The sequence below is a fragment of the Pristis pectinata genome, chromosome 4, assembly GCF_009764475.1.
Source record: "Pristis pectinata isolate sPriPec2 chromosome 4, sPriPec2.1.pri, whole genome shotgun sequence".
Classification (NCBI taxonomy): Eukaryota; Metazoa; Chordata; class Chondrichthyes; order Rhinopristiformes; family Pristidae; genus Pristis; species Pristis pectinata.
The window spans coordinates 92,904,725-92,932,620 of record NC_067408.1 but is presented as its reverse complement, the minus strand read 5'-3'; the positions used below and the strand labels follow the sequence as shown (position 1 = coordinate 92,932,620).

The following is a 27,896-nucleotide window of genomic DNA, read 5'->3' as shown; positions in this document are numbered from 1 at the left end:
TATTTTGAACATAGCCCAATCAGCAGAGGAGAGTATGCCACATCCTCTGGTTCAGGAGTTTACTTTGCACAAGGTCATGCAAGTTTTTTCCTCATGTAGGTTCTCACATCATTCCACCCAGGTTTCCTTTTGGTAATACCACTGAACCATTCTTGGTGATGAACAATGAGCTCATTCACCAAGAGTATATCCTACTTCCTTGCCACCCTTTGCACTTCTTCCAAGTGGTGTTCATCATGGAGGAATAATGATTCATCAGCTGAGAGAGGACAGTAGAGATTTCCTTGCTCACATTTGACCTGATGATGGAAGTCTTCTGGGTTTTGGAAGCACTGCTGAGATTTCCATGATCAATCTCTCCTGACTGTATACCATATCCAGCACCTCTGCTGTGTCTGCCATTAGGACAAGCCACATCAAAAATTGCTGATGAAAGAGTCTGGGGCATTAGCTAAAAGGTATGGTTCTGACCCTGCGTGGCCGTGCTTGAGTAGTCTATGGGATAGCTGTCCAATTTTGGCGGTCCTCAGATGTTAACAAGAAGAACCTTGAATGTCAACTGGTAATATGTACCTCTGACATAACTGGTATCTAGGCCAATGCTGGGTGGTCAAACTAGATTTTTCATTATTTCTTCTTGAAGCAATTTGACCCAACTGAGCAGCTTGCTAGGTATTTTGGAAGATAGTTGGTCACATTTCTGTCAGCCATGAGGTAATAACACTAGATTAGTTGCCCAAAAGGATATTAGTATGCCACATTACTGGTTTTTAGTACAGTACAATTGTTTCGTGGTCATCATTATGAATTGTAGCTTTTTTTTCCCAATTTATTTAATTGCCTCAGTGTCATAGTTGGGCTGGTCTGGGTCTCTGTCCAATACTCGGTATTAAGACAGTATATGCTCTACAGTTGGTGTGGCTGGACTTTGCAAATTTAATGCATGCACATATAGCTCTGGATCTACAAACCATGTAGGAGTGACTGGTGCTCACCTACAATAATCAATTTGTTATTTGGAGGCCATTCACTCCATCAAGTCCATGCTAGGTTCTCTGTTGAGCAATCTATTCAGTTCCATTTCCCTGTTCTTTTCCTGTATACTTGAGATTATCCCTTTTGCATAGATTGATGGACTGAGCAGACAAAGGTTCTTCAAGTAATCTCTCAACCTGCAGGTTGCTCACCTGTTGAAGTGGGAGTGCCAGTGACTCCAAAGGAACAGCATATATTTGCTTTCTCAGGATATCTGTTCCTCTGGTTGTTTGCTATGCATTTGACTAATATCTGCCATAGTGCCAGGATATCAGCTGTGCCAGGCTGCTCCAGAAGCACCTCAGATCCACCGATCTGCAGTTGGGTCCTTACAGGCTTGAACTTCAGAGGTGCCAGCCATGGGTACTTGAATGAGAATCAGCCCCTTTTCCACCAGCTTTGCAGAATCTGCAAGGGAAAACCTAACAGGAAGTCACCAGGTCTTTGAAAAATAAATTTAAGACAATTCTTTTATTGGGTATTAACTTCATTACCGTTATTAAATGTTGCACTAAATTACATTGCAGACCAACTTCTAAACCTATACTGGCAGATTGTCATGGATATGGAAGTATGCTGAATGGTTTAATTGGTTAAGAAATATGCTCAAGACTAAAAGTGGTATACAATCAGCAACACATTTAAAATGGCTCCATATGGAGGCTACAGTCTTGCTTCAAATTGGGTCCAAGTCACATCTACACAATGCCAGCAAGACTTGGTCTCCCAGTTTGGGGCAGGGTGAGGATGGAGTTGTAGTTATTAAAGGCCTACAGAGTGTTTATTTTTGCTTCCTCTGGCTCCATCTTGAGGTAAATGAGAAAATGACATCTCTTCTTCATTTTGGTACCAGCTTTCTCTTGAGATTGCTGGTTAGACGGTCAGACATTTGGTACCTAGTACCAAAACAGGCTTTAGGCCTTATTAGCAAGGGGATTTGTTGCCAATTTTACATGAGTGCATCTGGCACAGGTGATCATATCAAAAACGGTTGCCTCTTCAACATGAAAATCACATCCGAATAATAGGGTGTGACAGGGAATAATTGTTTCTTGGTATTCCTTAAAGAAAAATTCAAGGATATAAGAAGGTATTATTTTCAGGGCAGGAGAGTGAGTAGGTTACAATTGTGTAAAGGTGCATCCTGGTCATTCTTTCCTCATAAGAAAACCTTCTCATCCCAGGAATCAATCTCAAGAGATGCAAAGAATAAGTTCATGATTCAGGAGTGGGAGGAGTTGCTGGTAGGTGGATGATAGTTACCAGTGTAGTTGCTCTGTGGATGTTTCCCTCTGTAAGGGAGTTGAGAACTAAGGAGACATCAGCTTTGGATAACAGGTCAGCACTTAAATGAAGAATTTCTCTCAGAGCATTGTAAGTCTTTGGAATTCTCTACCCCCGAGGACCTTAATGCCAAATCGTTAAGCATATTCTGAGATTAATTTTTTTTTGACTACAAGGGAGTTGAAGATTTTGGGATTGAAGTTCAGGCCAAAGATCTAATCAGCCATGTTCTTATTGAATGCCGGAATAGGCTCAAGTATGGCCCACTCCTGCTCCTATTTCTTGTGTTCTTGCTGCAGGGTGTTCCTCTTGTCCACCCTAGACTCCCTCATCCGATCAATGCTGATGCTCCTCCTCAAAATGTAAGCTTTTCTTATAGTTTTGACCCAATGACAGTGAAGGAATAATAACGCATTCCAAAGTCAGAATGGTGTGATCAGGAGGGGAACTTGGGGAATGACCTTGCACCAGCTGCCTATGTTCTTCTCAGGGGTAGAGGTTGCTGGTATGAGAACTCATACTCTCAGTGATGTTTTTCTGTGCACCTTGTTGGTGCTACAGCAAAATAGGATGCCAGCAGTGAAAGGAGTAAGTATTTAAAGAAGTAAGGAAAGGTATCAGTCAAATAGGCTTCATTGTTGTGGATGATTTGAGCTTCTGTGGCATTCTTGGAGCTGCACTCATCCAGGCAGATGGAGGATAAATCATAATATGCCCTATGTGCTATAGATGGTGGAAAGACTTTGGAATGTTAGAGGTGAAATCTGTCAGCACAGAAAATTCTGCCTCAGACTTGATTTTCATTCAACAATATTTATGCACTTGATCTAATTAAGTTTCTGGTCATTCCCAGGATACTGATGAGGAATTTAATGACATTGAACATAAAAGTTAGATAAAAGGGTGAGATGATTCCTTTTGGAGGTGGTCATTAGCCAGCATTGTTGTCACTTATCTGTCTGTACCTGTAAGTTCTTGCCGCATGCTGGCACTGACTAATTCATTATCTGGAAGTTGTGACTGGAAATGATCACTGTACCATAATCAGTAAGCAACTCACTTCTAACCTTACAGTGGGGAGAGGACCATGCAGTTGATGATCTTAGAAACTCATCAGTAATGTAATATGACTGAAATATTTGCCCTGCAATAACCATAACCATCTCGTGTTGTGCAAAATATAACTTTAACCAGTAGAGAGTTTTGCCCCGATAACCATTGCCTTGAGTTTTATTAGGGCTGCACCATACCGTAGTTGGTTGAATGGTGCCCTGATGTCAAACACAGCCACTATTATCTCACTTCTGGAATTCAGCTTTTGGACCAAGGCTGTATTGAAGTCTAGAGTTGTGTGGTCCAACCATTGGTGAGCAGCTACCACATGATAACACCAGCAATGACATCTTCCATCATCTCGTTAATGGTTGATAGTATAGTGATGGGTGCATATTGGCCAGATTGGATTAGTTCTGCTCATCTCTATAACTTGTCTGTTTGTTTGAGCATCAAAAGCAAGCAGTTGCAAAACAAAACTGATGTTAAAGAAATTTTCCATCTGTTATTTCCTCCTCGATAAGTCACCATTTGGAATTGAGAGTTTAGCAAATGGTATTCACTCTCACTAGAGTCAGTGCATTATCACTGAGCTCTGGTAAAAGTATTTGGTTTAGATATCTAACATGTTCATGTTGGGCAATGTATCACTTCCCTAATTTGGAGGAAGGAAATTTATAATCTTGTGATGAGGTGGGCTAGTCTGGTGATATATTGAGGTATTTTTTCAACTTCTGCTTTTATGTAAAACTGCTGTATTATAGAAACTGTCTGATTTACATACTTGTGATTTGCTTGCTCCAGGTTCTGAATCTGCTTCCAACAACAGTGCCTCGTAATGATGAGAGCACATCACCCACCACCCCAAACAAAATATAAACGACTGCTCTGACCAGCTCAGAGAAAAGGAGCAAACTATTCACCTTCCTGACATTCTGTTTGGTCCCATCTGGTTGTGCTCAAACCTTTCGGTCCAATGTATGCTGGTTCCCTGTCTCATCTTTCATACCCATGCCTGTCAAATCACCCTGAACCTGTAGCAAAGAAACCAATATACCATGATTATAAGTGCAGACATGCCTAAGCCTGGTCCACTATTAATATTCCTCTAAATGCCTTATGAACAAATTATATTAAAGGTACATAGAAGAGACTGGGAAGATGGTGGGAGATATTTGAAAAACAGCTTAAAAAAAACTTCTTTCTCCACTAGTTATCCCTGTTCAAATCCTTCATTTCCAAAATCCTCAAGTTGGAATGCTGGTGTAATATGTCCCAGCGCCTCCGCCCCAACTGCCTTTTTATGGTTTCATGATCAGCTGGCTTTACTCAATTTACCCATTATTTCCCTTGCCCTGAGATGTTGGTGCAGCTTGTGCCATCTGTTGACTGAATTGCAAAATAGCAAGTTATCAAATAAAGACTGGCAGATGAAACATGTATCACTGTTTTTCTGGGTTGTAATGGAGAGAGGTGGTTGGTGCAAAAAAAATGCACAATATGGGGAAAAATAGAATTGATCATATTACCTTGTACTTAAAAGCTCATGATTTAGTGATTCATCCTTCAGCATTTCTTACTTAGAACATAGAACATTATAGCACAGTACAGGCCCTTTGGCCCACAATGTTGTGCCGACATCTTATCCTGCTCTAAGATCTATCTAACCCTTCCCTCCCACATAGCCCTCCATTTCTCTATCATTCATGTGTCTAAGAGTCTCTTAAATGTCCCTAATGTATCTGCCCCCACAACCTCTGCCAGCAGTGTGTTCCACGCACCCATCACTCTCTGTGTAAAAAAAAACTTACCCCTGACATCCCCCTTATATTTTCCTCAAATCACCTTAAAATTATGCCCCCTCTTGTTAGCCATTGTCTATGTGTTTGATTTCCAGGCATGATTTTATTATGTACGATATTTTATTCTGGGTTCAGCAACCTAGATATCACATGTTGACAAATGGCTAATTTATAATAAATAGTGGTGCCTGGATGCTTGTTTGAAATTGAATTCTCCACGAACACAAACAGTAACAGAGAATATCAAAGTCTGTATTTAAAATTTTAAAAACGCTTGTTTTGTAGAATTTTACTGTATTTCTACAGTGTCTATTTAAGGAACTGGCATAAGGATGTCTGTAGAGAATTTTGAGTGTTAAGTATCCAAACACAGGATGCGCATATGCAACATGTAAATGTATATACATGTGCAAATACTGAATGTGCAGATATAGACTAATTGCAAAGTGCATATAGATAACTATGCACTTCTGGAGTGTATGTATATAGGGAGAAATATTCAGATTGCAATATACTGAGTATGCAGTGTATGTACAAAATGTGCATTAAGTGATTATTTATATACCGTTCCCATTATGAAAACCAGAATTGGGAGGAAATGGGGAAGGAAAGGGAAAGGTACTTCCATGTACTTATGTAGATATTATTAGCTAAATCTACAGTTGGTTTATATCCTGCATATCGTTTTGAGATATTTGGATTGCTGTCAGTATGGGATCTGTACCTTGGCTAATAAGCTTTGTCTGCAAACCTATACTTGAAAATTGAACACCATTTCAGAGTTTTACAATATCCTAAATGAGTTCATCAACTATACACTAGGTTACTAGGGCCTTTTTAGAATTAATACTAACTAGTGCTATGCAGATTAGAAGATGCATTAATAAAATGATCCTGACTAGCAGCTGCTGAATTAGATTTCTTATTCATTTGTTTCCCATTTGTAAAGTGTCATCATATCAAATATTTAAATGCCTGGCATAAAAACAGAAAATCCTGGAAACACGCAGTAGGTGAGGTAGCATTTGTAGAAAGAGAAAACACAATTAACATTTCAGATCTTCAACCTGAAACATTAACTCTGTTTCTCTCTCCACAGGTTTTTATTGGGTTTCTTTCAGCCAAACTGATTAATCTTTAATGTATTTTAACCCATGACCCAAGCTGCACTTTGAGTTTTTATGATGGGAACTGGAAGAAAGCATTTGCTTTTACAGTGCCTCACAACTGGAAAAGACTTGTTGAGTTCATCAACAAAAGAGTGTTTTATTTAAATTCTGTTTTTGTTGCATGTTCCAAATTAATAGCAATTTTAATAATTTCTCTAACTTTATTGGTATTTTACATTTGGCTAATTTATCCTTCTATTTGTTGCTATAAATAAAATCTAAGAAAAAACATTTTTAAACCTCTGGTATATTCTAATTTTTATGATCCTATTCTGCCTTGTCTTTAGTGATACTTTTCTACAATTTTCTGTTTCTCATTCATATTTTTTTTGTCATTTAAAAATATGGTAACCTTATTACACCCCCATAAATGAAAGTTATGAAGGGGTAGTTAGTATGTGCAGATGATTCAGCAAAGATAATAATTAATAGTACATTGCTGATAAACTTCCTAGAGCTTGGCAACAGTTTTTCAGAGATACAGAATTGCACCAAGGTATTCTCATACTTATGACAAACCTTAAGGGGCACATAAATTACAAAGGGGATCACATTACAGAATTTATATTAAAAAAACATGGGGAAACACTGAGACAAAAGCAAAGAGTCTGATGGAGATGTTATCTTTCCCTGTTTCATAACTGAGAAGTAACTATGCAGAAATAGACCTGGCTGCAATTCTTCAGCAACAAAGAATGCTGATGCAGCCTTTATCCATTTGAAATTCAATAGCTATTACACAAAAACTGAAATCTACAAAGTTGTACTTGGAGAGTTAGTGGTTGAAAGTAAAGGCTGTCTAATAGAGCAAAAAGTATCAGATATACTGTAACCGAATAGTGAAGTTACCAGCATCAGAAGGACAATAACATGCCTTCTTAAGAGAGAGAAGCTACAAGTTGACTAAGATAACTTACCTTTTTGAGTCTGATTCCAGATGAGCACAGAGGATCAGGCATTCAAACCACCAATTCAAGTCATAGATGGTAGACTCACCTTTTACCTTTTGTTTTGATTTTGGTTTGCTTATTGAGAAGAGCTGGGATGGAATAGATTTTTGAGATGGATCACAGAAACATGGTTATAGTAATCTGTAACAGTCAGCAATGTAGAGCTTGACCATGACTTTAAAAGAAAATCTTGTACTGCCAATCTACGGATCAGTTTGGAAACAAACCCAATAAAAATCAGTTCTTTTGAAGGGAGTGGAACAGTGTTGAACATTTCCAAAGTTCTGTGTTTATTTTTCTGCTCCCAAATACACTTGGAGCAATTTAACAAGCTGGAATGTGTAGATTTTATTTGTGGTTTAGAAGTCGAGAAATTGACTCAGTCAGTTCCTGCAATTCCTTAAATGAAAACAGAAGATGCTGGAAACACTCATCAGTTCCTGCAATTCCTTGTTCAATTGACACACAAGGTCATAAGTAGAAATGTATTTCAACACGACAGTTTTTCACTGTATTTGGGCACAACAACATTTTCTGGTTAAGCTCTAACAGCTGCATTTCCTTCATTGAGGTGTGACAGAAGATCATTTCCTATAAAAACAAACATTTCTTTAACTTCAAATTCATTGGAACAACTCTGTTGACTATGGGATCACAAAACCTCTCCGCATAATATTTTAACGAATTGTTAACTAGTCTAATGCCAGTCAATGCAGGCCAGTCATCGAAAACCTGGGGCATTATTGCCTCAGAAGAACATCTTTCTAATCATCTTTCAAAGATTTTGCCTTTGACTTTGGGGCAGGAATGAAGCTGCTTGTTGATGTTCCAATATGCTCAGCTCCTTTCTCCACTCCTCTGATAATGAAGCAAACCAACTAATCCTGCACTAACAGACAGAAACATCCAGGCCTGGGCTATGTTGAATGTGTATTAAATAAATATCACTTATTTAACCACCTCCAACAAAAAAAGTAGGCCAAACTACTTCTCTCTGATCTTCCCACAACTCACTGTCTAGAGGCAAATCTGGCATGTAATCAAAGACAGCAAGCTTTACAGAACTACTCAGGAAGAAAGTTTGGAAGACAGTGAAGTGCAGGGAAGTATTCCCTCTTTGTACTGTGCTATTCCAGTGCTCTTTGATTTGTTCAAGGTCCTGCATCATGTTTCACACTGTTTCAGAAAGAATATCCAATGTCCTGACATGTTGCAGTAAACCCAATTCCAGGGATAAGTCACTTCAGCCTAGTATCTTCTCTGCTTTCAGCACCTCCACAACAGGAGTGTAAATGTTCAATGCACTTCAGCCTATGGACTAAAATACATCAGTATTGCTCCTCTCTCTCACTGTTGTAAAAATGTTAATTCTAATTCTAAGCTTGAGTAAAATACACAGAGCTAGATACTGTGCAGTACATAACAGTGCATGGTAAAATAATTATTCAAGAAGAACCTGCTCCAGTTTCACCCCACTCTTCAGGAGAGTGATCTTATCTGCATGTACAACCTTCAAGGTATTGTGTAGATAAGCAGCATGATTCATGACCTTTTGCATCACTTAGCATATTAACAGCGTATAATTTGGTGAATTGTGTGTGAAGTGCATACTTCTGCTTGGGTAAAGTATTGGTTCTTATTTGGAACTACTATTAAGTGTAATGGGATGGCTTGGGGTAACCAATGGGAAGAGAGTGCCAGGAAAGACACTGGAGAAACCAGCCTGATTCTCCAGTGCTGGGTTGGACATTGTGGCAGTATAAGAGGTCACTCAGGGAAAAATCAGGATAGTCAGGAAATCTTGACCCTGAAAAAGAACCTACCAGCAAGATACTAACCCTAACGCATTTTTGTCTTCTATAACACACTTCCCACCAGCGATGATCGGATTATTTAAAAAGTGCTTGAGTAGGTATACTTTCCATTAGGATTTGTTCCTCTGATTGTGGCCCAGCCACTTCTCTAGTTGTGTATCTGCTAACCAATGTTACAGCACCAATGCCAAATGTGCATTGCACACTGATTGACATTGGCATTGGGTGCCTTTCATTATTCATGCAAAGGCATGTCTGTTGCATAGAAGCAGCAGTTCAAAGTTGCACCATACTTCATGCATGCCATGAAGCCTCAGTCGTTAATCGCATTCGATGTTACACCTCAATTTAATTGTGAATCACCTAGAGGATATTCACTACAGGAGTAAATTCGTGAGTCCTAATTATTACAAGATTTACATGAAAACAAAAAAAAAATTCAATGGCTTTTCATTTTCAGGCTAGTAAGGATTCACAGTTCAATTTTAAATAGGAACAAATGACCAATCGATCATTACTTTTTGTTTTACATTCCACCCTCTTCATTGATATTTACTCTTTAGATAAAAGTGTCAGTGAGGATATTATAGTTAGAACATAGAACAATACAGCACAGGAACAGGACCTTCTGCCCATGACGTTGTGTTGAACTAATTAAACTAGTAATCAAATGCTTAACTAATCCCTTCTGCCTACACAATGACCTATCCCTCCATTCTCTGCACATTCATGCCTCTTAAATGCTTCTATCGTATTTGTCTCCATTTCAGGGACCCACCCCTCTGTGTTTTCAAAAAAAAAATTGCCCCACACATCTCCTTTCAACTTACCCCCTCTTACCTTAAATGCATGTCCTCTAGTATTAGACATTTCGATCCTATGTCAGAGCTATGGAGTTGTGTGTCACATCATGTAATTTGTAATAGATCTTTACTTTTACTCTGATTTTGATATTTCTATGTAAAGGTAAACCTTCCCAAAATGTTATTGAAAAATTCCTGAAATGTCATTTTTCTTATAAAATTACAAATTTACTTTCTATCAAAATTTATATTTTCATGTTGGCTGCCTAAACATAAACATCTTTCTCACATCAACTGCAGTGTTTCTGCATGTTATTACTGTACCACTGCAGCAATTAAATGGATGCTCATACTGCTAACACAGTTCCAGCTTACATACAGCTTTTAATTCTCCTTTCCTTGATTAACAATCCCGATGTGTGCTCTCCGTGGGAAGCTAGAGATGAAATTGTAGGAGCCCTGGCTGAGATATATGCCTCATCATTGGCAGTGGGTGAAGTGCCAGAAGACTAGCTAATGTTGTGCTCAAATGTAATTTTAGAAGGGCTGCAAAGAAAAACCTGGGAGCTATAGACCAGTAAGGCTAACATCTGTGGTAGTTAAGTCACCAGAGGGGATTCTGAGGGATAAGGTATATAAGCATTTGGAAAGACAGGGGTTGATTAGGGATAGCCAGCATGGCTTCGTGCATGGAAGATCATATCTCACGAATTTAATTGAGTTTTTTGAAGAAGTAACTAAGAGGTCAATGCAGGCAGAGGGGTAGATGTGGTCTATATGGACTTTATTAAGGCCTTTGAGGTTCAGCATGGCAGGCTGCAATGGAAAGTTAGATTGCATGGGATCCAAGGAGATCTAGCTAATTAAATACAGAATTGGCTTGATGGTAGGAAGCAGAGGGTGACGGTGGAAGGTTGTTTTTCAGACTGGACACTGTGACTAGTGGTTTTCCTCAGGGCTCAGTGCTAGGCCCGTTGCTATTTGGTATCTGTATCAATGATTTGGATGAGAATGTATAAGGCATGGTTAGTAAGTGTGCAGATGACACTAAAATAGGTGAAAAAACAACAAGGTGCTGAAGGAACTCAGCAGGTCAAGCAGCATCTGTGCAGAAAAATAGTCAATGTTTCTCCGTGGATGCTGCCTGACCTGCTGAGTTCCTCCAGCATCTTGTTGTTTTTTCATCTAGACTCCAGCATCCGCAGTCCTTTGTTTCTCTACACTAAAATAGGTGGTGTCTTTGACAGTGAAGATCAGGATTTCAGGATTCACAGGATTCACAAATCCTGATTCTGTAAATCAGGATTTACAGAGGGATCTTGATCAGCTGGGTAAGTGGACCAAGGAATGGTAAATTAAGTTTTAATTTGGATAAGTGTGAGGTGTTGCATTTTGGGAAGACAAATGAGGGTAGGACTTTCACAGTGAACGGTAGAGCGTGGTGAGTGTTGTAGAACAGATGAACCTAGGAATACAAGTACATGGTTCCCTGAAAGTGGCATCACAGGTAGACAGGGTGGTGAAGAAGGCCTTTAGCACATTGGCCTTCGTCTCCCTGGGCACTGAGTTTAGCAGTTGGGATGTTATGTCGTACAAGAAGTACACAATGGTGAGGCCGCATTTGGAATATTGTGTTCAGTTTTGGTCACCCTGCTATAGGAAAGATGCCATTAAACTGGAAAGAGTACAGAGGGGATTAACGGGGATGTTGCCAGGACTCAAAGGATTGAGTTATGGAGAGAGGTTGAAAAGGGTGGGACTTTTTTCATTGGAGTGTAGGAGAATAAGAGCTGATCTTGTAGAGGTGTGTAAAATTATGAGGGGCATAGATAGGGTGAACGCAAACAATCTTTTTCCCAGGGTTGAGGAATCAAGAACTAGAGGGCATAAGATGAGAGGGGAGAGATTTAATAGGAACCTGAGGGGCAAGTTTTTCACCCAGAGAGTGGTCAGTATATGGAACGAGCTGTCAGAGGAAGTGGTTGAGGCAAACAAAACTGAAGACTGTGAACCAGCTCTTGTGTAATACCTTGTGTTTTCCAGGTCACTGCATGAAGAAGTATGAAACTTGATTATAAAGGCTGCCGTAAAGACTGAAATAAGACAGGAAGTGCTGGAAATACTCAGTAACTCAGGCAGCATAAGTGGAGAGAGAAATAATTAATGATCCACATTGATAACCTGCTGAGTATTTCCAGCATTTCAGATTCATAATATTTAAGTAGGGCAAATTTCATCAAAATGGTGTGCTCGTCTTTCTTCGCCCTTAGTCCCTACACAGTTCCACTTGCCAATCTCTTCTAGAGATGATGACTAATTGTGATTACATAATAATGTTTACTGAGACATCAGCTACTGTGACAGAATTGTTTTTGGAAAGCAGTAGGAGAATTTCAACACTCTTTCTGTTAAAGATCCTTAAAACATTTTCTTCATTTATCTTGTAATCATTGTCTTATTAAATTATGCCATGGAGTGTGTCTGTGCTGTACTGAGGGGAGCACAAACCCCACAGGGACTGTGAAAAGAGGATTTCCATATCACATCTGAGTATTGATAATCAAAGGGAACTTTTTCCATGGTTCAATGAGCTACCTACTCATTGTTGAAAATAAATATTCGGTATTCACTGCTTTATTTGGTTTACTATTCATATATTAGGTCCCTTATATAGGATAGAAAAATCTAATCAAATCTCTCAAAAGCTCAAGATAAAAGGAAAGGAGTGCCATTTTCATGAATAAATTTAAACTGGAGAGTATTTTCAAAATCCCCTTGAAACCCCTTTCCTTCAGACAAAAAGAAAGGAATTGCTACAGACCTCTTGCAGTATGAAACATTGTCGTCATTTATTATGTAATGTCCTTATTGTATCATTTTCCCATTAAGGATATCCTTAAGGTTCCCCCTGTTCTGTTGAATTGCCAGCTAACTGCTTCAGTGTTGCGCAGGGACCAGTTTGGGCCTCAGAATTAATTTAGAAAGAGGACATTAGTTATCAAATATAACTTGCTGATAGACCAATTAGTTAAACTACTTATGTTCACAGTTAAAATATTTGAACAGATTTTTGAAAAATTTGCCCCATTTCATGCTACTTGTTTCATACTGGAGTTATAGAACATAATTTTGCATATACATATATCTCCCTGATTGGCCAGACGAACAATTCCAGTTGGTTAAACAAGCCAGATCACATTGAGGTTCCAAATGTGATGACTTTACAATCTTCCCTATTATATTCCATTTGTCATGTCCTTGCTAATTCTTTAAGGGAAATGACCTTTAACTTAAAATTCATTGGCAAACATTTGGATATTAGTGATATTGGCTACTAAATTACTAACTGCAAGGTACACTGGTTAATTAAGAGCTTGAGAAATTAAAGCAGTAGGCCACTTGAGTGCTCATGCCTACACACCATTCAACAAGATCTGGCTGGTCTTTACCATCAGTGCCATTTTCCTGTACTATCCCTATATCCCTCGATTCACTTAATATCCAACAATCTCTGTCTCAAGTCCACTCAGTTACTGAGCCTCCACCTCATTTTTGGGTAGGTGATTCTAAAGATTCACCACCATTTGGATGAAGAAATTTATTTCAGCCAAGAATAAATAACCCTTTATTTTTAAACATTGGCTCCTAGTTCTAGACACCTAAGCCATTTCCCTAACAAGGCCACTGAATTTTATATGTTCCAATTAAATCATCTCTCATTCTTTTGAATGAGAGTATAGGCTCAATCTTTCTCTCATAGAACCACCTCACCCCATTGTCACGAGGACCAATTTGGTGAACCTTAACTGCTATCCCTCTATTACACTAATGTTCTTCCTCAGGCAGTGAAACCAAACCAGTACACAGTATTCCAGGTATGCTCTCACCAGGATGTGATTGTACTCAAATTCTCTTGCAGTGAAGGCCAATATCCCGGTTATTTTCCTAACTGCTTGTTGTACCTACCTGTTAACTTCCAGTGATTTGTATACAAGGTCAGCCAAGTACCTCTGTCCATCAACACTTTCAACCTCTCACCAGTGAGGAAAAAAATACACCACCTTCCTATTTTTTCTACTGAAGTGAATGATTTAACATTATTTCACATTATATTACATCTGCTATGCCTAAAAATCTCTCTGCATCCCTCCTCACAACCCATACTGGCACTCACCTTGTGCCATGAGAACATTGTAATGACTGGGGTTTTATCAAGAGGTGCTCTGATTTGCTGACCTATACAAGCACAGCTGCTGCCATAAATACATTGGAAAACATTTGCAGGTTAATTTAAACCCTGCCCACTGAGTAGAAAGTGGGTGGGTCTGTAGTGAGAGTGGCACGTGTTTTATTTGTACTGATACTGACCTCCTGCACATCCTCCACTTCCTTCATCCTACACTATTGCCAGCTCTAATTCTTGTCATCCTTCTACCTCCACTCTTATCTTTATCCTTAAAACTTAACTTTCTTATCAAATTTTTAGTTAAAAAAAATTCATATTTTTATTCCTCTTCACATTCCTTTTTAGATTTGATATCTTTTTTCCTGGAAATGCCCCTGTGAAGCACTTTAGGACATTTTCTTTCTAAATACACATTGTTGTTGAGCTAAATATTTCTAGTATGTAATCAGCTTATCCCTGTTTTAATGAAATGAATATGCTTGGCCCACAAAATAAATTGTATGCATAGATCAAACTACCAAGCTGCAGATAATCAACATAAGAGTTGCACCGATATTTGGAAATTATTATGTTTCATAATAGTTATAAGGATATTATTTCACAATTTAAAATACATTTCAGTTAGTCACTGTTTGTGGTAAATGTAATTTAAGTGTTGAAAGTTATTGTGTGCAGTACAATGTGTGCAAATTATTGCTTTGGAAATCAATTTATGCTATCAAAAATACAAAATACTTAGTCTCAGTGGTTGCGGTGTAATCCAACTATTCTATTTATAAAACACCAGCGTTGAGAGAAAAGTGAGTAGAATGCAATTCTTTGAGTGATTTGCAATTTGTGTTCTGACAATGTGTATTTAAAAATTTTCACTTTCTGGTCAGGTATATTGAAAGAGTTTTAGTTGCATTTTAAAAATTGTGATTGGATTAGATTAATTAAATTTTGATATTGCAGCTCAAAGGTCTATTTTTAACTTTCTGCTTGGGTATTTATCTGGTGCTCTAGCTTGCCACCCATTACAGAAACAGCCTAATATTCCTTACTATTCTAATCAACGTTAGGCAACTAATCCCTAATGATATTTTCACAATCAAGAGATGTAAAAAGTTACTTATAAATCACACCAACTGAGAACTCTACACTTAACATCAATCTTCATCCAATGTGTATACCTGTCTGAATTACTAGATTAATATTTCTGTTTTAAGTTGAGGTTAACAAAAGAGCCATCATTATGCAAACAAGGTCCTTTTTAACTTACTATTGGCCCCCCCCCCCCAAATACACTGTTTCCAAAAGTGTTATTATTTAAAAATACATTTCAATTTCTTGAATTCAAATATTTTTTGAAAGTTGTATTATGTTTAATATCATCCCTCTTGAGGTGATCACATATCTTGGATAATTCCTTCCTTTTACTTATTTAAGTGAAACAAAATTTTTTTGATTGATCATTGTTCTCACATCTTAAGTTCTGGAATTACTTATTTCATTTACTTATGAACCTGAAAGCATTTACCACTGTAGTTATTCAGTCTAATTTTAAACCCAGTGAATGATAGTTGGTTAATAATGAAATTAAAATCTCTATGGAAAAGATCATAAATAAGCAACTGAAATATAATGGGATTGAAACAAATTCTTACCTTTGCACTGGTCAGTTATTCATGCAGTGTCAAAGGGAAACTTGCAGAATTGATTTCTTAGCTGAGGGCATCCTTACGCAAATATTTTAATAATCTTCAGATAGCTGGAAATATTTCATTAACACAGATGTATGTTCCTGTAATGGCGACCAGCAGTACTCGTTTTGCACTTAGGGGGAGTTCAGCTTAGTGATATTTTCCTTGGGGTTAATTCAACGTAATTTAGTCTTTTGCACATTAATGCGATGCACGCCAAGCCCTAAGAAAGGTCAAAGCTATATAATCTTGGTTAATGATTGATCTGATTGTTCTACTGGTTGAGAAGTTGTTGAATCTTGTGTTTACAAAGAATAGGGAAAAATTCTAACTTTGTTAGAAATCATCATATTTAAAGAAATTTAAGCTGCAGTTTTATCATTCCAAGTTCAAGGGAATTTGTTGAGATCTTGTTTAGGTGTAATGATATAAGGATATTTAGATATCCTGCCTTGCATCTCCTAATCTTCATTACTACTAATTTGTAAGCTTTTTTTAGGTACAAGAATTCTAAAACTGACCTGCATATGAATGCAAAGGCCAACCCTGTAGTCTACCAATTAACTCTTCCTGGACCAATGATCCTTCATACCTCCCTCACCAGCTCCAATAGGAAAAGAGTTCTTGCAGTACTTAATTTGCTAGAGAACTTAGTTGTAACCCTACCTGCATAATTCCAGGAAATCATGTATACAGCAGTAGAAAATCAACAGTAATTCAGCATTTTTTCCCCCAGGGTTGTTTCTTTTAAGTCCTATGGAAAGGGATTGACCAAGAGACACAAATGTATGTCCTCATGAGGATTGACCTGTGAAGGATTCCCCTCAGTATAAAATTCAAACCATTAATTGAATCCTAAATATTAAGAGACAGATTTTGTAATAATAACATTTGTGGAGCTATATATTAAAAGTGAATAAATGGTGAATATCTTTTGTTTTTGAATCCAGTTGTTTTTAAGCAGAATTTGGCCAGTACTTAGCTTACTTGGTCAGTTACATTATCATATGAAAATACATACTTTTCCTGAAGAATGAAAAAGCTGGAAACAGAACAAGCAGAAATAGTTCCAAGCCAGGTATTTACAAATCAAACCAGAATGAGTCCAATCCAGTAATTTCTTTTTAGGAATGTATTCAGAAATAATTATGGATTATATACCAAAACTGCCGAATTATGCACAAAATAACTTTTCAAATTGAATACAAATACTTTGTAAGAACCAGCCCAATAGAATTTTATCACATCAAGAAGTTCATATTTACGCAGAACATTATGCCTTTATGTATTATTTTGAGAAATTCTTCCAGTAGCTTTGTCTATCCCAATGTATATTGATACTGTGAGTGTAAAGTGTGTGTCTTCTTAACCTTAAGCAGAATGTACAGATGAGTCATGAGGAACTCATACAAAGTGTGTTTAGTTTATTCAAAGGTTTTCTGTGGAATCTTCAAAATGTTGTTGCAATCCAGACACAGTCTTTTAAGGATGACAGCCTTAAAGTAATAGTCATTGTTTAAAACCAGTGTTATTTATACTGCAAAGAAATATCATTCAAGTCAGTGTAAAATCCATTCTTGTCACACCATCAGTTAACTGAAGTATCAGTAAGTGAGAACAAGCATGATCTGGCTAAAAAAGCAGAAGGCCTAGAGGGAAGTTAAGGAGCCCGAATAATGTAATCAATTAAGGAGTTCATCGTGTATAATTTAAACTGAAAGTCATGAAGTGCCTGATGCTGGTGTTAATAAATTTTGGCCTGCCCTGCTCCTTAGCTTGATCTGTATTCATGGAAACTAATCCTCCATTATGTTTCCCGAGAACTTGCTTTCGGATTGATAAATGTTGCGTAAATCACAATCTCTGACACCAGAAGAATAATGCCATTCCATGCTTCGCAACCTAGCTTTTTCATACCAGCTTTCCGCCTGTCCTCCCTCCAAGTCACCACATGTTGACCTGTCTCCACAGACTGTTTTAAAACCTTATCCTACCATTGGGAGTATTTCTCAGTCATGCCTCCACAATTGGTAGGCATCCTTTCATCCTTCCTCCCCCACTCTACGACTGAAATATTTGTTGGCTCAGTTAACTGGTGGGAAGCTATCCCCACTGGAGTTTTAATGGCCAATCTCATTGCTTTACCCAAGAGCATTCAGCAGTCTCAATTGCTAAGAAATTCGTAGGCACTATTCTTCATGTTTATAGACCTTGATAACCTCTCAACTTTTCTCCCTTATCCCCATTTCACTCCCCCCCATTTCCTAATTCCTTTCTATCCTCTTTCCTTTCTCCCATCTTTTTCTTCCATCTTGATCATCTCTCCACCTTCCCCAACTATTTACTCTTCCTATTTGCTTGTTCTTCCCCTTCCCATTCTCCCCACCCCAACACATTACTCTAAGTATTTACTCTAAATCTCCCATTTTCTCAAGGTGTAGGAGACTGAAGATGCCGATGTAGGATCTAGACCCAAAATGTTGACTATCCCTTGGTGTCCAAAGATGCTGCTTGACCTGCTGAGTTCTTCCAAAAGTTTATTTTTTCCACCCAGTTTCTGCTTGGTCTTAATGATTAACTTGTTTATGACTTTCCGTGAGCAACCAAGGAATTCACTGGAATAATAACAATTATGTTGATTTATGAATAAGTGAAAATATTTTTATCTAGAAATTAAACTGCATGATGTATGTTCTGTTGTGTGCTATATGACTTAAAGTGAAATGCAAAACTGTAGCTTGCACATGGAGCATATCAGAATGATGTCAATCTGGGTGCAACAACCATTCAATGCCTCCCCTATAATTAATGCATATACAATTAACACTTGGATGGACCGTGCATAAGAACATGAGCCATAACAGCAGGACCAAGCCCTGTGCTTTTTAAATTCATTGCCAATTACTCGTCAACTTGTTGGGTTGTTACTGGGAGCCGAGTTGAGGGCTGCTGTTGGAAGACTGAGTCTTTCTGCCAAACTCAGGGGTGATATGTAACTTGGAGTGTGCCATAATTTTGTCGGACGATTAATGAAAACTCTAATAATATGTTCTGTACCTTCTTAAAAAGCACTGCCAAGCTTATCGAGCTCCATTTTCTCTCTTAAAACCATGTCAAATTGTACTGATAATGTCCTATTCATCCAACTACCTTAACTTTCTTATATTAAACAGAATTAATATGAATGCACTTTATTGACCTGTGGGTTGATTGGTTAATTGTCCAGTCTAAATTCCCCTTGGTGTCGGTGGGTGGTAGTATCTGGGGAACTAGGAGAGAGTGGGAGGTTGATAGATGTTTAAGGAAATAGATTACAAGGAAAATTAGTGAGGAAATGGGATTGCTCTGTAAACTGGCACAGATTCGATGGGCCAAATGTCCTCTTCCTATGTTTTAAGGAAATGGTAATATAGTGATATGGGATTCTTATCCCTGTTATCCATTCAGATTACTGTAACCAGCAATGATGGGTACTTCATTCACAGCAGACAGCTGGGAAGTGTTAGCTTAAGCCTTATCATCCATTCAAATGACTCATTTGAGATTCCTCGTGATTCTTTTCCTCATTGTCCCAGGTCTGGCAGAATTCAAAGAGGTTTCTATAAGATTAAGAGGTAAAAATGACTCTGGCGATGGCGCAACACTTACAGTATCAAATCGACACAATGGTCAAAGGCAGCAGTTAGTTAAATCTATCCATCTATGTTTAGATCTCTGAATGTTAAGAATTAGAAGGGATGGGGATAATTGGTTATTTCTTGATAAAATGATTAGAATTCCTGTTCATTGTTAACCTGCACCCACATTATCTTGCAAGCAGTGCATCCCACCTGTATTTGAATCACCAAAGCAAGTCAAATGTGAACTAAAGGGCTGCTCATGAAGTCATACAGCACAGAAACAGGCGCTTCGGCTCAACTGGTTCATGGCGAACAACATACCCATCTAAGCTAGTCCCATTTGCCTGCTTTTTTCCCATATCCCTCTAAGCCTTTCCTATGCATGTACCTGTTCATGTGCTTTTTAAATGATGTTAACATGCCTGCCTCAACGACTTCCTCTGACAGCTCATTCCATTTACAGACCACCTTCTGGGTGAAAAAGTTGCCCCTCAGGTTCCTATTAAATCCCTCCGCTCTCACCTTAAACCTATGCCCTCCAATTCTTGATACCCCAACCCTGGGAGAAAGACTGAGTGCATTCACCCTATCTATGCCCCTCATGACTTTATACACCTCTATAAGATCACCCCTCATTCTCCCATGCTCCAAAGAATGAAGTCCTCACCTGTTCAACACCTCTCTATAACTCAGTCCCTTGAGTCCCAGCAACATCTTTATAAATCTTTTCTGCACTCTTTCCAGCTCAGTGGCATCTTTCCTATTATGCTACTCTTTTGTACAATGTACCCAGTCTTATCTATGCTCTGGATTGTTGCAAGCAGTAACGGGTGGCCCAAACTCTCATTTGTCTAGAGCTACTTGTAGGAGGACTGCACCTTTTAAGAAGGCACATTGTGGCTACGAGAAGTAATGGGAGTCCTTCCTGGCCTGCAATGCTTTGACCAGTGGCTGAACAATACAGAGAGATTGTTAAATAAGGCAATAGAGGAAGAGTTGGAAACTAGAAGAGGTGATAGGGGTCAAGAGACCAGCCAGGTACAGTATACTCCATATAGAGACAATGAGATCATTTATTTGAGGAAGGTCAAGTCAGGGTGGGGGATGCTGTGGAAGCTCAGACAGCCTTGCCAGCTCACACCAGTGTCCTTATGCTGCGGATCCACTGTGCAAAGAGACTTCTAGAATGTTAGAGTAGCCCATCAATCTGTTCTTCAGCAGAATTTCTGTTGAATTCCTGAAGACTCAGTTAGTGGCAGTTTTACCAGAGAGCACATGCTTGTTGATCTCTTTTAGAATTGCACCATTCTGCTCTCACCCCTGCCACTGTGCAGAAACTCTTGTTGTTGCCTGTCAGACCGCTAGAGATGGCAGGAGAATGGGGTTGAGAGGGAAAGATAAGTCAGCCATGATTGAATGGCGGAGCAGACTCAAAGGGTCAAGTGGCCTAATTCTGCTCCTATGTCTTATGGCAACCCAGGCAACAGCAGTGCAGGTTTTGCGACAGAGCTGAGTTAGGTTTCCCTCCAAGCCCTTTCAATCTTTTCCACTGGAAGTTATCAGTCTTTCACTCCCCATGCTGAAGCCACTGAGGAACCATTTCAAAGATGAGGCAGCACAGGTCTCACTATCGGTCTGGTGTGATAAGCCTGGATTGATCGGGAGCGAGAGGCAAGCGAGCGGAATCAGTCGAGGACTTAAGAACAGATAAGTTTTTTTTCCTAACGGTTCAGGGATAGCGAGGAGAGACTGCACAGGCATGTGACGTAAGCAGTTAGCGCACGAACAGTTTAAAAAGAAGGCCGCCATATCCAGCGGGTAACGTCAGAGCGGGCAGCGGAGTGAGAGGGAGCAGAGTGATTGGGCTTTAGCCCAACGGGCTTAGGCGTAAAGGGGCGAGGCGGGTGAGTAGCTGGTAAGTAAAGGTAAGGTTTAACTGTTATTATAAATTTTAAGTAGAATAAAACTAGGTAGGGAAAGAATAGTTCAGATGGAGGACATGGTGATGTGCTGCAGCTGCTTGATGTGGGAGCTAGTGGACCCTGCTGGGGTGCACGATGACCACTTCTGCAGTAAGTGCTGGAGGCTGGAGGAACTTCGGCTCAGAATTGATGAGCTGGAGTCGCAGCTTCAAACACTGCGGAGCATCAGGGAGGGAGAGAGTTATGTAGATGCTGTGCATCGGGAGGCAGTCACCCCCCCCTCAGAGCAGCTACTTCTGGGGTCCAGGAGGCAGATAGAAGGGTGACTGTCAGGGGAGAGAAAAAGAAAGAGAAAGGGAACAGGCAGACAGGGCAGAGGACTCCAGAGGCTGTTCCCCTCAGTAACAAGTTTTTCCAATTTGGATGCTGTTGAGAGGGATGACCTACAGGGATCAAACGGCAGTAGCCAGGTCTCTGGCACTGAGACTGGTCCTGCTGCTCAGAAGGGAAGGGAGGAGAAGAGGAGGGCTCGATAGTCAGGGAATCAGATAGGAGGTTCTGTGGAAGTGAGCGAGAATCCTGGGTGGTATGTTGCCTCCCAGGTGCCAGGGTCCGGGATGTCTCTGATTGGGTCCACAGCATTCTTGAGCGGGAGGGAGAACAGCCAGAAGTCGTGGTACATGTTGGTACCAATGACATAGGTAGGAAGAGGGATCAGGTCCTGAAAAGTGAGCTTAGGGAGCTACGCAGAAGGCTGAAGAACAGGACCTCAAGGGTAGCAATCTCAGGATTGCTGCCAGTGCTGCATGATAGTGAAGGTAGGAATAGGAGGAGATGGCAGATGAATGCGTGGCTGAGGAGTTGGTGCAGGGGGCAAGGTTTTAGATTTTTGGATCATTGAGATCTCTTCTGGGGAAGGTGGGACCTGTACAGAGTGGACGGGTTACACCTGAACCCGAGGGGGACCAGGCAGGTTTGCTAGGGTGGTTCGGGAGGGTTTAAACTAGTTTGCGAGGGGGATGGGAACCAGACGGGTAGGTCAGAGGAAGAAGGGGATGGGGAAAAGTCAGATATAACAATTAGAGAGACTTCGAGGAAGGAGAAGCAGAGTATAGGATATAAAAGTAGAAAGGTGGATAGGCTAAAGGTCATTTACTTGAATGCAAGAAGTATCAGGAATAAGAGTGATGAACTGAGAGCTTGGATAAGTACATGGAACTATGATATTATGGCTCTTGCAGAGACTTGGCTGTCACCAGGGCAGGAATGGATATCGAATATTCCTGGATTTCAATGTTTTAAAAGGGCTAGGGAGGGGGGAAGAAGCGGAGGATGGGTGGCATTACTGGTCAGGGATACTATTACAGCTGCAGAATGGGTGGATAATGTAGAAAGATCCTCTCTAGAGTCAGTATGGGTGGAAGTTAGGAACAAGAAAGGAGCAGTTACTCTACTGGGAGTATTCTATAGGCCCCAGGGATACTGAGAAGCAGATTGGGAGGCAGGTTTTGGAAAGGTGCAAGAATAACAGGGTTGTTATCATGGGAGACTTCAACTTCCCAAATATTGATTGGCACCTGCTTAGTACCAAAGGTTTAGTCGGGGCAGAGTTTGTTAAGTGTGTCCAGGACAGATTCCTGTCACAGTATGTTGACAGGCCGACTAGAGGGAATGCCATATTAGATCTAGTATTAGGTAATGAACCGGGTCAGGTGACAGATCTCTTGGTGGGTGAGCATTTGGGGGACAGTGACCACTGCTCCCTAACCTTTAGCATTGTCATGGACAAGGGTAGGAGCAGAGAGGACAGGAAGATATTTAATTGGGGAAGGGCCAATTATGAAGCTATAAGGCTAGAACTTGTGAGAGTAAATTGGGATGACATTTTTGAAGGGAAATGTACTATGGGGATGTGGTCATTGTTCAGGGATCTCTTGCAGGATGTTAGGGATAAACTTGTCCCGGTGAGGCAGAGAAGGAATGGCAGGGTGAAGGAACCATGGGTGACAAGAGAGGTGGAACAACTAGTTAGGAAAAAGAAGGCAGCATACATAAGAAGGCAGCAAGGATCAGATAGGGCTCATGAGGAATATAGGGTAGCAAGGAAGGAACTTAAGAAGGGGCTGAGGAGAGCAAGAAGGGGACATGAAAAGGCCTTGGCGAGTAGGGTTAAAGAAAACCCCAAGGCTTTTTTCACTTATGTGAAGAGCAGAAGGATGACGAGAGTAAAGGTAGGACCGATTAGAGACAAAGGTGGGAAGGTGTGCCTGGAAGCTGTGGAAGTGGGTGAGGTCTTCAATGAATACTTCTCTTCACTATTCACCAAGGAGAGAGGCCTTGATGACGCTGAGGACAGTGTTGGTAAGGTTTATGTTCTACAGCATGTAGATATCAAGAGAGGATGTGTTGGAGCTGTTAGAAAATATTAGGACAGATAAGTCCCCAGGGCCTGATGGAATATTCCCCAGGCTGCTCCGCAAGGTGAGGGAGGAGATTGCTGAACTGTTGGCTAGGATCTTTGAGTCCTCGTTGTTCACAGGAATGGTACTGGAGGATTGGAGGGTGGCCAATGTTGTCCCCTTATTCAAAAAAGGTAGTAGGGATAGTCCAGGGAATTACAGACCAGTGAGCCTTACATCTGTAGCGGGCAAGCTGTTGGAAAGGATTCTTAGAGATAGGATCTATGAGCATTTAGAGAATCATGGACTGATTAGGGACAGCCAGCATGGCTTTGTGAAGGGAAGATCATGTCTCACAAGCCTGATGGGATTCTTTGAGGAGGTGACCAGGCAGATTGATGAGGGTAGTGCAGTAGATGTGGTCTACGTGGATTTTAGTAAGGTGTTTGACAAGGTTCCATATGATAGGTTTCTTCAGAAGGTCAGAGGGCATGGGATCCAGGGAGGTTTGGCCATGTGGATTCAGAATTGGCTTGCCTGTAGAAAACGGAGGGTTGTGGTGGAGGGACTGCATTCAGATTGGAGGGCTGTGACTAGCGGTGTCCCACAAGGATCGGTTCTGGGACCTCTACTTTTTGTAATATTTATTAATGACTTGGATGAGGGGGTAGAAGGGTGGGCTAGCAAGTTTGCAGATGACACAAAGGTCAGTGGTGTTGTGGACGGTGTGGAGGACTGTCGAAGATTGCAGAGGGATATTGATAGAATGCAGAGCTGGGCTGAGAAGTGGCAGATGGAGTTCAATCCAGAGAATTGTGAGGTGGTACACTTTGGAAGGACAAACTCCAAGGCGGAGTACAAGGTTAATGGCAGGATTCTGGGTAGCGTGGAGGAGCAGAGGGATCTGGGGGTCCATATCCACAGATCACTGAAAGTTGCCTCACAGGTAGATAGGGTAGTTAAGAAAGCTTATGGGATGTTAATTTTCATAAGTCGTGGGATCGAGTTTAAGAGCCGCGAGGTAATGATGCAGCTCTACAAAACTCTGATTAGGCCACACTTGGAGTACTGTGTCCAGTCCTGGTTGCCTCATTACAGGAAGGATGTGGAAGCGTTGGAAAGGGTGCACAGGAGATTTACCAGGATGCTGCCTGGTTTGGAGAGTATGCATTACGAGGAGAGACTAAAGGAGCTAGGGCTTTACTCATTGGAGAGAAGGAGGATGAGGGGAGACATGATAGAGGTATACAAAATATTAAGAGGAATAGATAGGATAGACAGCCAATGCCTCTTTCCCAGGGCACCAATGCTCAATACAAGAGGGCATGGCTTTAAAGTAATGGGTGTGAAGTTCAACAGAGATATCAGAGGGAGGTTTTTTACCCAGAGAGTGGTTGGTGCATGGAATGCACTGCCTGGGGTAGTGGTGGAGGCAGGTACGTTGGTCAAATTCAAGAGATTGTTAGATAAGCATATGGAGGAATTTAAAATAGGGGGATATGTGGGAGGAAGGGGTTAGATAGTCTTAGGCGTGGTTTAAAGTTTGGCACAACATGGTGGGCCGAAGGGCCTGTATTGTGCTGTACTGTTCTATGGTTCAATGGTACAAGAAGTCCACTCAAGAGTCTTAGAACAGCGGGATAAAAGCTGTCCTTGAGCCTGGTGGTACCTGCTTATATCTTCTGCCCAATGGGAGAGGGGAGAAGAGAGAGTGTCCAGGGTGGGTGGGGTCTTTGATTATGCTGGCTGTTTTACTGAGGCAGTGAGAAGTGTAGACGGAGTCCATGGAGGGGAGGCTGGTTTCTGTGATGTGCTGTCCACAACTCTTTGCAGTTTCTCGCTGTCTCGGGCAGAGCAGTTGCTATACCAAGCAGTGATGCATCTGGATAGGATGCTTTCTATGGCGCATCGATTAAAAATTGGTGTGGGTCAAAGGGGACATGCCAAATTTCCTTAGCCTCCTGAGGAAGTCGAGGTGCTGGTGAGCTTTCTTGGCCGTGGTGTCTGTGTGTTTGTACCAGGACAGGCTATTGATGTTCAGTCCTAGGAACCTGAAGCTTTCAACCCTCTCGACCTCAGCGCCATTGATGTAAGCAGGTGCATGTGCACCACCCCCCCCCCTTCCTGAAGTCAATGACCAGCTCTTTTGTTTTGCTGACATTGAGGGAAAGGTTGTTGTCATGACACAATGTCACTAGGCTCTCTGTCTCCTTCTCGTACTCCAACTCATCATTATTTGAGATACGGCCTACTAGGGCGGTATCATCTGCAAACTTGTAGATGAAACGGCCTACTAGGGCGGTATCATCTGCAAACTTGTAGATGGAGTTAAAGCAGAATTTGGCCATGCAGTCATGACCGTATGGGGAGTAAAGTAGGGTCTGAGGAAACACCTTGTGGGGCACCAGTGTTGAGGATAATCATGGTGGAGGTATTGCTGCCTATCTTTACTGATTGTGGTCTGTTGGTCAGGAAGTCAAGGATCCAGTTGCAAAGGGAGGTGTGAGTCCCAGGTGTAGGAGTTTGGAGATGAATTAGCTTGGAATTTATAGTATTAAGAGCAGAGCTGTAGTCAATAAACAATGGTCTATCATAGGTCTGTCTTACAGTCCAGATGCTCCAGAGATGAGTTTAGGGCCAGGGAGATGACATCCACCATGTACCTGTTTCAGCAGTGGGTCAAGGTTGTCTGCGAGCCTGGAGTTGATGTGTGCCATGACCAGCCTCTTGAAGCATTTCATGATTGTGGATGTCAGAGCCATCAGACAGTAGTCTTTAAAGCATGTTACCTTATTTTTCTTAAGTACTGGGATGATGGTGGTCTTCTCAAAGCAGGTGGGAACCTCAGATTGAAGCAGGGAGAGGTTAAAAATGTCTGCAAATACCCCTGCCAGATGCTTTCTATGGGTTCACTCTCCAGAAGATTGATCTACCATCTGCAAGGATGACTGTGGGTGCAGGTGCATTGGAGGCTGTCAGGGTGGCTGGTGACATTTCATTCCCCTTCTGTTCAAAACATGCATAGAATACGTTAAGCTCATCAGGAAAGGATGCACTGTTGTCAGTGATGCTACCCGACTTTGTTTTGTAGACCATTATAGCATGTAAGTCCTGCCACAACTGGTGGCTGGTCTGGGACTCAATTTTGAATTGGTGTTGTCTCTTGGCATCCCTGATAGCTTTATGGAGGTTGTATCTCGATTTCTTGTATAGATCAGGGTTTTCCGATTTGAATCCCGCAGTCCTGAACTTCAATAGGTAGTGAATCTCCTGGTTCAACCATGGTTTCTGGTTTGGGAATGTCCAGACTGACCTGTTTCTTGCACAGTCCTCTACACACTTACTGGTAAAGTCTGTGATGGTGGTGACATACTCACCTAGGTTGGCTGCTAAGTCTTTGAACATGGACCAGTCTACCGACCCAAAACAATCACATAGATACTCATCTATTATCTCAGACCAGCACTGTATGACTTTTTGTACTGAATTCTCATGTTTCAGTTTTTGTTTGTATGCAGGGAGAAGAAGCACAGCGTGGTGGTCTCATTTACCAAAGTGTGGCCAAGGGAATAGGCATCCTTGATAGTTGCGTAGCACTGGTCAAGGGTGTTTGGGCTTCTGGTGGGCCATGAGACTTGTTGGTTGTATTTTGGTAACATGCTGTTGAAGTTGGCCTGGTTGAAGTCGCTGGCTATGATGAAGAGGGCCTCAGTGTATCCCATTTCAAGGCTGTTTTTCAAGGAGTGTACTTCATCGAGCACAGGCTTCATGTTCGCCTGGGGTGGGACGTAGACTGCATTATGATAGCTGAAGTGAACTCCCGTGGCAGGTAGTATGGGTAGCACTTCACCGTTAGATAAGTCAGATGAGCAGGAACTCGCCAGGACCATCATGTTTGAGCACCTTAAGGAGTTGATTAGGAAGCAGATCCCATGCCTCTTGTTTTGCCTGAGGATGCCATACGGTCCATCTGGTGAATTGAGAAGCCCTCAGGTTGTATGGTGCAGTCAGGTGAAGCAGGCGTAAGCCACATTTCAGTGAGACAGAGCACACAGCAGCCCCTCAATTCCCTTTAATAGGTCAGTCTTGCTTTTAGTTCATCAGCTTTGTTCTCAATGGCCTAGACGTTAGCTATTGTATGCTGGGGAGGGGGGACGATTCCATGCTGTTTCAAGTA

General features: G+C 40.9%; 1 protein-coding gene across 1 annotated transcript in view; it reads right to left on the bottom strand.

Annotated features, from left to right (window-relative positions):
- LOC127569664 (extracellular calcium-sensing receptor-like) overlaps positions 1-15,861 on the bottom strand; it is a 55,972-nt gene extending 40,111 nt beyond the window's left edge. Inside the window, 1 exon segment of the mRNA XM_052014464.1 lies at positions 15,743-15,861. The gene's annotated coding sequence lies outside the window, so the exon portion shown is untranslated.
- Positions 15,862-27,896: the final 12,035 nt, after the last annotated feature.